Source organism: Ascaphus truei, unplaced genomic scaffold, assembly GCF_040206685.1.
Source record: "Ascaphus truei isolate aAscTru1 unplaced genomic scaffold, aAscTru1.hap1 HAP1_SCAFFOLD_1215, whole genome shotgun sequence".
Lineage (NCBI taxonomy): Eukaryota > Metazoa > Chordata > Amphibia > Anura > Ascaphidae > Ascaphus > Ascaphus truei.
Window position 1 is genome coordinate 74631 of NW_027454086.1, and position 13166 is coordinate 87796.

General features: G+C 43.5%; 1 long non-coding RNA gene across 1 annotated transcript; it reads right to left on the reverse strand.

Annotated features, from left to right (window-relative positions):
- Positions 1 to 9053: 9053 nt before the first annotated feature.
- LOC142475408 (uncharacterized) lies at positions 9054 to 12901 on the reverse strand. Its single transcript, XR_012790937.1, has 3 exons — positions 12774 to 12901; positions 11301 to 11420; positions 9054 to 9151 (listed from the first exon to the last, which is right to left on the reverse strand). It is a non-coding gene; the product is annotated as an uncharacterized LOC142475408 (long non-coding RNA).
- Between the last annotated feature and the right edge of the window lie 265 nt (positions 12902 to 13166).

Genomic DNA, 13166 nt, shown 5'->3' on the forward strand with positions numbered 1-13166 from the left:
ACAGGACTGGAGACATTTTTACTGTAGAAAAATCAAACATCAAGTGTGAGATTTCCTTCATAGGCATTAAGAACAGCGAGTGGAAGTGTGATGAACATGTTTGGGAATTTAGCCAAGGGTGTGGGTTAGAGGGACGAGTGTGTCAGAGCTTGAAGGGGCATATAGAGGATAGCATTGTAAGAGTTAATAAGATTGTCAGTTTAAGCAGAAAGAGAGAGAGAGAGAGCAGAGAGGTTAGAGTAGATGTCAGAGGAGAGTTTAATTAAGCAGAGGAAAATCAGTGGGACAGGTAAGATGGGGTGAGGGGAATGACTGATTGTGAATGATGAGAGCAGAAGAGGTCATGTACAACTAGAGCCTTGTTAGTCAGAGAACGGACATTCCAGAGGGCATAGGAGAAGGGAAGAGAAAAGTAAGGAAAGGAATGTGGATTACATTAGATAGGTTAACACTCTTAGCAGGGAGGCAGAGGCAGGGAGACCCGATGTGTATATGAGCAGGTTCAAGATTATAAGAGATATCCCACACATCAGCAAACATAGAAGGAGACACAGAGATAGGTGTAGAGAGAGCCAGAGATAGCTCTATGTAGAGAGAGAGGGACGTAGAGAGAATGAGACAGGGGGGCGCAGAGAGAGAGGGGGCGCAGAGAGAGAGGGGGCGCAGAGAGAGAGGGGGCGCAGAGAGAGAGGGGGCGCAGAGAGAGAGGGGGCGCAGAGAGAGAGGGGGCGCAGAGAGAGAGGGGGCGCAGAGAGAGAGGGGGCGCAGAGAGAGAGGGGGCGCAGAGAGAGAGGGGGCGCAGAGAGAGAGGGGTGCAGAGAGAGAGGGGGCGCAGAGAGAGGGGGCGCAGAGAATAGGATGTACATGAGTGCTTTTCATTGAGCAGTGCAGAAATAGCTGCAATAGAGGTCTGTACAAATGGTGCAGTGTGTAGACACATGCAAAGGTAGGGGAAGGAAAGAGGAGAACATGTGGATAAAAGCAGGAGTGTGGAAGTTAGAGAAATTAGAAAAGTTTAACAGAGGAGTGAGGAAACAGCAAGCAGAAAGAACAAGAGAGAGGTTACATTGGGATGACGTTCTGTGGTAAAGAGAAAATGCTAGGAGAGAGCTTTCAAATATTAGAGGACATGAATTGAGGGAGCAAATGTATAAATCAAAACCTGAGGGGGAGGTATAGCACGAAAGCTTGCACAGCAGATTATAGTCTTAATGTTGCGTGTACCTGTCAGGGTATTCAAGAAGTTAAATTCTCACAAGTGCAGAGTTCATGATGAAATGCTGAATCTAGTTCCCCTCCAATTTAATTTTAATATAACTTTTCCATTCTTCATTACTGCAAAAAGCAAACAAAACAAAACCACATTGCATTACTATTTTCAAAATGGATTGAATGGCATATTCTACAGTGATTGTGTGATGCCAATATTCCCCACTCACTCGTAGTGAAGCACATATTGTACTAGTGTTGAAAGAAGGCCGGCAGAGTCAGGTATGCAGTACTGATAAAACAATAAGTGCCCGTCGTAAGTACCAGCTCCGCAACAGTGCGGGCATCACATTAGTGACGTGGATGAACATATATGGATAAGCCCATATTAAGGCATCACGTGACCAGAGCCGTCACTGACTGGGTATACGTAAAGACGCAGGGAGATGCAAGGAAAGGGAGGGAGAGAGACAGGGAGAAGATGTGAAACGGAGGAAGGCACGGATGGAGAGAGGGAGTTCTTCCGAGCTTCTGCGGGCCTCTCTCTTTCACTGGTGCATGCTGGGAGCTGGTCCCAACATCCACAAAGTATGTGTGTATTATTGGTTGTATTTTATGGGGGTAGGAGGGTAGTGTGTATATTGTGTGTGTGGGAGTATTATATTGTGTGTAGAGGTGCAGAGGAGAGTACTAGATTGTGTATCTTGTGTAAGGGTGTTGTGTATATTGTGTTTGGAGCTATAATATTATTGGGGAGATTAGTATTGAGGAGGTATTATAGTGTGTATTGTGGGGAGTATTAGTGTGTGTATTGTTTGTGGGTGACAGATGCTGGGGGTATGCAGCAATCCCTGCACTGAGGTCCGAGGCGGCTCTGCATCGCTCGCACACACTGTGGACGACCAAGCATGTGCCCATGATAATCATGGCCTTAGAGGGATGAGTGTGTCAGAGCCTAGAAGGGGCATATATATGATGGAGGAGGGAGGAGATGATAGCATTGTAAAAGTTAACAAGATAGTTAGTTTAAGCAGAAAGTGAGGAGAGGTTAGAGATAAGGGTAGATGTCAGAGGAGAGAGTTCAATTAAGCTGAGGTATCGAGTAGGACAGGGGTGAGGGGAATGAGAGGTGGTGGATGATGAGAGCAGAAGAGGTCATGTACAAATAGACCTTGTTAGTCAGAGAGCAGACATTCCAGAGGGCACGTGAGAAGTGAAGAGTAAAGTGAGACATGGAATGTGGATTACATTAGATGGGTTAATACGCTTAGCAGGGAGGTGGAGAGAGAGAGGCAAGAGGCAGAGAGTGGTGCAGGGGTTGAGGAAGAGATGTTGCATGTACCTTATCAGAACATTAAAGAACATCAATTCACACTGGTGCAGAGTTGATGATGAATCCAGTTCACCTCCAATTCAATTTTAACAGAAATTTTTCATTCTTCATTACTGAAAAAAAAGAAAAGTAAAAAACATTGCATTACTATTTTCAAAATGGATTGAGTTCCCCCAACAATGACTATGTGTTACCAATATATCCCTCTCAGTCCCACTGCAGCATATACTGTACCAGTGTGAAAGTAGGAAGGTACACAGTACCGGTAAAACAATACGTGCCGGTACTATGCACCATATGAATTATAAGGGGATGTAAATCTCCCAGTCTCTCTCCATATCCGCAACAGAGCGGGCTCCGGTCAGTGGCATGGATGCCCATATATGGGTATGCTCATATTTGGGCATCCCATGCCACTGACCGGAGCCGGCTCTGAGTATAGGGATATATGCGGAGACGCAGAGGTGCAAGGAAATGGGAGGAGGCACGGTGAGAAACAGGGAGAGACCACAGGAAGATAGAGGGCAACAACTTCCACAAGGTACTTGTATGGGTATAATTGTTTGTATTTTGTGCAGAGGGGGTAATTTCAGATAAAATACAATTCTCCACCCTCTACGAAACAATTCCACTTTGTTCAGTAAGCCAGAAAGTCTTGGTCCCATGTGGACTGAATTTAATGCAAATAAGGTCCTTAATACACAAGTAAAGAATATAGTTACTTATTCTCTACTGTAAGAAGTGCCACATTGCCCACTATTTGGGTCCTGTGCCCAGATTGTGACCATGCATGGCAGAGGTGAGATTCCCCCAACTCCAATTTGCTACACTCTCCAAGAGAGATAATTGTGATCAGAGGTGGAACTAGGGGAGTGGGTGAGCAGGGTCGCTGCCCAGGGAGTTACCTGACTGGGGGCACGGAAATCTCATTTAGTGCATATGTTGCGGCACTGCATTGATTGACCGGTCAATCTGCACTGCTGCCTGTCACAGTGACATCATGATCGGGCACTGTGATCAGCTATAGCACTGACCCAGGTGAGATAGTTCAGCACTTTACAAGGAGGGAACAGATGTTGTGGGTGACAGATGCTGGGGGTAGGCCAAGACTGTTGGCCAGAGTAATGTGGAGACTTACTGCACTCTGCATGCCCATCCTCTCCCTGACATCAGGGGAAGGAAGTGGCCCTGGGGTGTGTGTAGGTATGCCAGATGACAGTGTATGCATAAGTAAGTATGCCTGTGGAGTGGGAGGTGTAGGGGCGTTAATCTGGAGGACTTAAACCAGGCACAAAAGCACATAGATACCTCTGATTATACCGCACCAAATGCTGATAATATCATGCTGTAGCTGCACTTTACAGAAGATGATGCAGATGTCATCAGTTGTTGGTGGGTTCATTAAATCAATCCATCATATCATAGCCACATTGTGCATATGATGTACTGAATCAGTAACACCAGGAAGACATCTCCATGTTAGGGGTAGAGTTGAAGTTAACAGAATATGTCCAGCACTGTGGTGTGTAGCCCATAAATAATAATTGTGCACATTACCAGAACAACATACTGTCAACTGCAAGATCATTTTGCTGCTTGTAGTGTATGCTCGTCCTGTGCAGTGTTGTAGTAGATCCATCTCTTCAGTGTTCACTGCAACAAAAGTAAGACATTGCATTAATATTACAGACGTTTGGGGGCTGAAATCTCACTTCGCTGCGGACAATTTCCCTTTGCATAAGATTCTTGTGATTATGTCAATGATGATCAATAACTACATCATAACACAGCCGCTCTATACAGAAGATGTACTTGCTATCAATGGTCATGGAGGTAATACGTCACACAATGTACAGATATAGCAAGGATTATTTCTTCCTCTGGTGCATTATGGCATTATGATGGGAAATGTTGTGAGATTCTGCATTATCAGCATCACTGAATCTTTTGGAAATTAAGTGATATTCTATGTTTTAATGCAATATTATGGATGATCAGCCGGTAAAATAATAATAGCTTGCTGTATCTGTAGCCATGCTCTACCCATGATGTGCTGAACCAATGACTGCAGAGAGATTCAGAGTGGTAAACATGACTGGAACGCATCTCTGAATAATGGGCAGCAAAGCAGTGCAGAATAGGAGGTGAAAGTATTTAAAATGGAAGACCCTTAGCAGCTGTGTGGGGAGTAGACAGTACAGACTGACCAAGTAAATGGTAAAAGGAGTAACTTCAACATTACTTGGCTTTGTTCTCCACATTGAAGCTTTCCTCCTCTTTAAATCACTAATACTGATGCCATGTGTAACCTGTACTGAGAGTTATATAATCTACTGGCCTAGATGAAACCATATGATGCAAACAGGATCCATCCCACTCCAGATTCATAGAATTGAACCACCTCAACCTTTCATAACAATCACATAGAACTGCAGCTGTGCGCTACTGCACATGTTCTTGTTATGAATGGTAGTAGATGTGGTCCTTGGGTCTTTACTTCATACTGTAGCCACCCTCTACTCATGATGTATTGAATCAACGAAAACTTGCATGGTTCAGATCACAGGAAGGGGTAGAGTAGAGATGAAAATATTCAATGTGAAACCCGTAGCAGCCGGATTGTGTGGAGTCAATAAAACGACAAATACTAAATGGTAAATGAGAAATATACACATTGCTTATCTGTCTCGGTGTAGTAATTTTCCTTCTCTTCAACTGTCCTTCAAATTTTCTCTTTTGCAAGAAAAGGAACACATGGCTTCAATATTCACTTCTGTTCTGCAGTCATCCCTCCTGAAATAAAAGTTAAGCATTGCATTGTTATTATGATAATACATACAATAAACCTTGCTCCAAACCATTTGATGCAAAGCAAATCCACCTCCCACCCACAGCGGTGCTCCTTCTAGAGCATGCATGTCAAACTCCAGTCCTCGAGGGTCCCAAACAGGCCAGGTTTTCAGTAGGGATATCCTGAAAACCTGGCCTGTTTGCTGCCCTCGAGGACTGGAGTTTGACATCCTTGTTCTTGAGCTTCTACCACGCAAGTCATCCATGTGAGTGACACTGTACTGCAGTCCTGGTCTGCACACAATCTACTGAATCAATGACATCACACTGTAAAGGCAATCTACAAGATGTATTAGTTGTCCACACTTCCGAAATGTTACTTTTATGTCCAAATCACTTATTCCCATGACCTGATATTTGTATTTGTTATTTATAGGATTGTCACAAAGAGTTGATGAGGTCACCAAATGATAGTATGTAGAGAGAAAGAGAGATCTCAGAACAGAGCCCTGATGTATACCCACAGACAGATCAATAGAAGACGAAGACATGTTAGCAACAGAGATGGAGAATGTGTGACAGGAAAGTTATGATGAAAACCAGGATAGAACTGTGTTACGGATACCAAGAGAGAGTTTAGAATATGAAGGAGGAGAGTGATTGAGAGCATCAAACGCAGCAGATAGATCAAGTAGGATTAGTAGGGAAAAGTGACCTTGGGAATTTGCTTTAAGCACAGTCTGTAGAACGAGCTGTACGAAAGGCAGGTTGTAAAGGATCCAGGAGGGAATGTGATTTAAGAATGTTGACATTCTAGCAATTAGGAGACAAACAGCAGGAGGGATACAGGGCGGTAGTTAGTAAGGCACATAGGGTGTAGGTTGTTTCTGAGAAAAGGGTGACCACTACAGGCTTAAAGTAAGAGGGTAAAGAGCCAGAGAATAGGGAGGAATTGAAGATGTGGGTGAGAGTGGGGACTAAGAGATGCAGTAAGGTGTGAGGGGATACGATCTAGAGGGCATGTGGTAGAGGGAGAAGAGAAGATGATTAGCTTCCAGCTCTGTAAGAAAAGAAAAGGAGTCAAATGCAGAAGGAGAATTAGGTAGAAGGAGAGAAGGGGGAAGGGACAGAAGGAATCTCCTTGTGGGTGGCATCCACCTTGCCTCTGAAGTAGTCAAATGCTTGAGGAGAAGTGAAGGAAGGATGGCAAGTGTGAGGAGAAGGTTAGTGGAGGGAGTCAAATACAGGGAAAAAAAGACAGCGTAAATTAAATTTGAGTGTTGATGAATGTGAAAAAAAAGTAGTGTGGTTTGGCCCCAGAGAGCAGCTTTATACAGGACTGGAGACATTTTTACTGTAGAAAAATCAAATATCAATTGTGTGATTTCCTTCATAGGCATTAAGAACAGCGAGTGGAAGTGTGATGAACATGTTTGGGAATTTAGCCAAGGGTGTGGGCTAGAGGGACAAGTGTGTCAGAGCCTAGAGGGGGCATATAGATAGGAGGATAGCATTGTAAGAGTTAATAAGATTGTTAGTTTAAGCGGAAAGAGAGAGAGAGGTTAGAGTAGATGTCAGAGGAGAGTTTAATTAAGCAGAGGAAAATCAGTGGGACAGGTAAGATGGGGTGAGGGGAATGACTGATTGTGAATGATGAGAGCAGAAGAGGTCATGTACAACTAGAGCCTTGTTACTCAGAGAACGGGCATTCCAGATGGCATAGGAGAAGGGAAGAGAAAAGTAAGGAAAGGAATGTGGATTACATTAGATAGGTTAACACTCTTAGCAGGGAGGCAGAGGCAGGGAGGCCCGATGTGTATATGAGCAGGTTCAAGATTATAAGAGATATCCCACACATCAGCAAACATAGAAGGAGACACAGAGATAGGTGTAGAGAGAGACAGAGATAGCTCTATGTAGAGAGAGAGGGACGTAGAGAGAATGAGACAGATAGGCGCAGAGAGAGGGGGCGCAGAGAGAGGAGGCGCAGAGAGAGGGGGCACAGAGAATAGGATATTAAAGAGTGCTTTTCATTGAGCAGTGCAGAAATAGCTGCAATAGAGGTCTGTACAAATGGTGCAGTGTGTAGACACATGCAAAGGTAGGGGAAGGAAAGAGGAGAACATGTGGATAAAAGCAGGAGTGTGGAAGTTAGAGAAATTAGAAAAGTTTAACAGAGGAGTGAGGAAACAGCAAGCAGAAAGAACAAGAGAGAGGTTACATTGGGATGACGTTCTGTGGTAAAGAGAAAATGCTAGGAGAGAGCTTTCAAATATTAGAGGACATGAATTGAGGGAGCAAATGTATAAATCAAAACCTGAGGGGGAGGTATAGCACGAAAGCTTGCACAGCAGATTATAGTCTTAATGTTGCGTGTACCTGTCAGGGTATTCAAGAAGTTAAATTCTCACAAGTGCAGAGTTCATGATGAAATGCTGAATCTAGTCCCCCTCCAATTTAATTTTAATATAACTTTTCCATTCTTCATTACTGCAAAAAGCAAACAAAACAAAACCACATTGCATTACTATTTTCAAAATGGATTGAATGGCATATTCAACAGTGACTGTGTGATGCCAATATTCCCCACTCACTCGTAGTGAAGCACATATTGTACTAGTGTTGAAAGTAGGCCGGTAGAGTCAGGTACGCAGTACTGATAAAACAATAAGTGCCCGTCGTAAGTACCAGCTCCGCAACAGTGCGGGCATCACATTAGTGACGTGGATGAACATATATGGATAAGCCCATATTAAGGCATCACGTGACCAGAGCCGTCACTGACTGGGTATACGTAAAGACGCAGGGAGATGCAAGGAAAGGGAGGGAGAGAGACAGGGAGAAGATGTGAAACGGAGGAAGGCACGGATGGAGGGAGTTCTTCCGAGCTTCTGCGGGCCTCTCTCTTTCACTGGTGCATGCCGGGAGCTGGTCCCAACATCCACAAAGTGTGTGTGTATTATTGGTTGTATTTTATGGGGGTAGGAGGGTAGTGTGTATATTGTGTGTGTGGGAGTATTATATTGTGTGTAGAGGTGCAGAGGAGAGTACTAGATTGTGTATCTTGTGTAAGGGTGTTGTGTATATTGTGTTTGGAGCTATAATATTATTGGGGAGATTAGTATTGAGGAGGTATTATAGTGTGTATTGTGGGGAGTATTAGTGTGTGTATTGTTTGTGGGTGACAGATGCTGGGGGTATGCAGCAATCCCTGCACTGAGGTCCGAGGCGGCTCTGCATCGCTCGCACACACTGTGGATGACCAAGCATGTGCCCATGATAATCATGGCCTTAGAGGGATGAGTGTGTCAGAGCCTAGAAGGGGCATATATATGATGGAGGAGGGAGGAGGGAGGAGGAGGAGATGATAGCATTGTAAAAGTTAACAAGATAGTTAGTTTAAGCAGAAAGTGAGGAGAGGTTAGAGATAAGGGTAGATGTCAGAGGAGAGAGTTCAATTAAGCTGAGGTATCGAGTAGGACAGGGGTGAGGGGAATGAGAGGTGGTGGATGATGAGAGCAGAAGAGGTCATGTACAAATAGACCTTGTTAGTCAGAGAGCAGACATTCCAGAGGGCACGTGAGAAGTGAAGAGTAAAGTGAGACATGGAATGTGGATTACATTAGATGGGTTAATACGCTTAGCAGGGAGGTGGAGAGAGAGAGGCAAGAGGCAGAGAGTGGTGTAGGGGTTGAGGAAGAGATGTTGCATGTACCTTATCAGAACATTAAAGAACATCAATTCACACTGGTGCAGAGTTGATGATGATTCCAGTTCACCTCCAATTCAATTTTAACAGAACTTTTTCATTCTTCATTACTGCAAAAAAAAAAAGTATAAAACATTGCATTACTATTTTCAAAATGGATTGAATTCCCCCAACAATAACTATGTGTTACCAATATATCCCTCTCAGTCCCACTGCAGCACATACTGTACCAGTGTGAAAGTAGGAAGGTACACAGTAATGGTAAAACAATACGTGCCGGTACTATGCACCATATGAATTATAAGGGGATGTAAATCTCCCAGTCTCTCTCCATATCCGCAACAGAGTGGGCTCCGGTCAGTGGCATGGATGCCCATGTATGGATATGCTCATATTTGGGCATCCCATGTCACTGACCGGAGCCGGCTCTGAGTATAGGGATATATGCGGAGACGCAGAGGTGCAAGGAAATGGGAGGAGGCACGGTGAGAAACAGGGAGAGACCACAGGAAGATAGAGGGCAACAACTTCCACAAGGCACATGTATGTGTATAATTGTTTGTATTTTGTGCAGAGGGGGTAATTTCAGATAAAATACAATTCTCCACCCTCTACGAAACAATTCCACTTTGTTCAGTAAGCCAGAAAGTCTTGGTCCCATGGGGACTGAATTTTAATGCAAATAAGGTCCTTAATACACAAGTAAAGAATATAGTTACTTATTCTCTACTGTAAGAAGTGCCACATTGCCCACTATTTGGGTCCTGTGCCCAGATTGTGACCATGCATGGCAGAGGTGAGATTCCACCAACACCAATTTGCTACACTCTCCAAGAGAGATAATTGTGGTCAGAGGTGGAACTAGGGGAGGGGGTGAGCAGGGTCACTGCCCAGGGAGTAACCTGACAGGGGGCACGGAAATCTCATTTAGTGCATATGGTGCGGCACTGCATTGATTGACCGGTCAATCTGCACTGCTGCCTGTCACAGTGACATCATGATCGGGCACTGTGATCAGCTATAGCACTGACCCAGGTGAGATAGTTCAGCACTTTACAAGGAGGGAACAGATGTTGTGGGTGACAGATGCTGGGGGTAGGCCAAGACTGTTGGCCAGAGTAACGTGGAGACTTACTGCACTCTGCATGCCCATCCTCTCCCTGACATCAGGGGAAGGAAGTGGCCCTGGGGTGTGTGTAGGTATGCCAGATGTCAGTGTATGCATAAGTAAGTATGTCTGTGTAGTGGGAGGTGTAGGGGCGTTAAGCTGGAGGACTTAAAACAGGCACACATCTCACTTCGCTGCGGACAATTTCCCTTTGCATAAGATTCTTGTGATTATGTCAATGATGATCAATAACTGCATCATAACACAGCCGCTCTATACAGAAGATGTACTTGCTATCAATGGTCATGGAGGTAATACGTCACACAATGTACAGATATAGCAAGGATTATTTCTTCCTCTGGTGCATTATGGCATTATGATGGGAAATGTTGTGAGATTCTGCATTATCAGCATCACTGAATCTTTTGGAAATTAAGTGATATTCTATGTTTTAATGCAATATTATGGATGATCAGCCGGTAAAATAATAAAAGCTTTCTGTATCTGTAGCCATGCTCTACCCATGATGTGCTGAATCAATGACTGCAGAGAGATTCAGAGTGGTAAACATGACTGGAACGCATGTCTAAATAATGGGCAGCAAAGCAGTGCAGAATAGGAGGTGAAAGTATTTAAAATGGAAGACCCTTAGCAGCTGTGTGGGGAGTAGACAGTACAGACTGACCAAGTAAATGGTAAAAGGAGTAACTTCAACATTACTTGGCTTTGTTCTCCACATTGAAGCTTTCCTCCTCTTTACATCACTAATACTGATGCCATGTGTAACCTGTACTGAGAGTTATATAATCTACTGGCCTAGATGAAACCATGTGATGCAAACATGGTCCATCCCACACCAGATTCATAGAATTGAACCACCTCAACCTTTCATAACAATCACATAGAACTGCAGCTGTGCGCTACTGCACATGTTCTTGTTATGAATGGTAGTAGATGTGGTCCTTGGGTCTTTACTTCATACTGTAGCCATACTCTACTCATGATGTATTGAATCAATGAAAACTTGCATGGTTCAGATCACAGGAAGGGGTAGAGTAGAGATGAAAATGTTCAATGTGAAACCCGTAGCAGCCGGATTGTGTGGAGTCAATAAAACGACAAATACTAAATGGTAAATGAGAAATATACACATTGCTTATCTGTCTCTGTGTAGTAATTTTCATTCTGTTCAACTGTCCTTCAAATTTTCTCTTTTGCAAGAAAAGGAACACATGGCTTCAATATTCACTTCTGTTCTGCAGTCATCCCTCCTGAAATAAAAGTTAAGCATTGCATTGTTATTATGATAATACATACAATAAACCTTGCTCCAAACCATTTGATGCAAAGCAAATCCACCTCCCACCCACAGCTGTGCTCCGTCTAGAGCATGCATGTCAAACTCCAGTCCTCGAGGGTCCCAAACAGGCCAGGTTTTCAGTAGGGATATCCTGGAAACCTGGCCTGTTTGCTGCCCTCGAGGACTGGAGTTTGACATCCTTGTTCTTGAGCTTCTACCACGCAAGTCATCCATGTGAGTGACACTGTACTGCAGTCCTGGTCTGCACACAATCTACTGAATCAATGACATCACACTGTAAAGGCAATCTACAAGATGTATTAGTTGTCCACACTTCCGAAATGTTACTTTTATGTCCAAATCACTTATTCCCATGACCTGATATTTGTATTTGTTATTTATAGGATTTTCACATGTATTACTACTGTGAAACGCTATATACATTAATAGTGCTATATAAATAAATACATACACATTTATATATAATAATAATAACAGCATGTTCTTTTAAAGCGCTGCTAGTTTTACGTAGCGCTATACAGAGACATTTTGCAGACACAAGTCCCTGCCCCATAGAGCTTACAATCTATGACATTGGTGCCTGAGGCACAGAGGATATGAAGTGACTTGCCCAAGGTCACACACACACAAATATATATACATAAATATATACATATATACACACACACACACACACACACACACACACACACACACACACATATATATATGAAAACTTACACAGAAAAAAAGAATCCCCTGAATAGCACTCTAACATACACAAATTGTATCAATAAAGGTTTATTAATCACATACACATAAATGGTTAAAATGAGGAGCAGTGGTGACCTACAAAGCTGTTATAAACTGAACCTTAAGGTGTGGGGAAAAATGCTACACTGCAGTAATAAGTACAAAGTATGTAAATAAAGTGTAGAGGCAAGAAATATATGGAAATGAGAACACTCAGACCGGCCGGTCAAGTACTACCTAAGTTGAAGCCCCCTGTGTGAAGTGCTTGTATGAAACTAGTGTATAACTAACAAGCAAATGCTTGTCCGGGGGCTTAACATATAGACAGTTGATAGATGTATTTGAAGTTGCATATTCTGTGCCGTGGATTAATCAGTATACTGAAAGCAACTGAAGATGGTACAGTAGCTGTGATAGGTTGGCCTCATAGCTCCTCCTTCAATGGAGGACTCGGCTCACGGAGCACTTAAATCCCTAAATGCCCACAGAAAAAAATAAGCATGCAGTACTTAAAGTGAAAGTAAAATGAGAAATGAAATAAAATAAACACACACATTGAAAAATCACTCACCCGACTGAGAGCGCCTTCTACAGAGCGCTGTACCACTGCTCAGCTAGCAGCTAAAACGGTCTCATTTTCCCACCATTGAAGTTTACACATGTCCACGCCCCACTCTAACAAGACGCTGTGTACGGAAGCTCGCAGGAGACAAACTAGTGAGAGAAGGTGTAGCTGCTAGCCACACTCCACGAGGTGCATTGTGGGAAATGTAGTTCTTTGCCTGCTAGCTTCTCTGACTGGTTACTGATCAGGTGATGTCACTAGGGGCGGGATTAGTGTGTTGCAATGTAACGGCCCGGCTGTATGATTGTCACAGAAGGGGGGAGCCTGAGAATGTCACGGATTTAATTACACATGTAATGATGTAATAACACAGCCATGAACTAAGACAGTATACATATG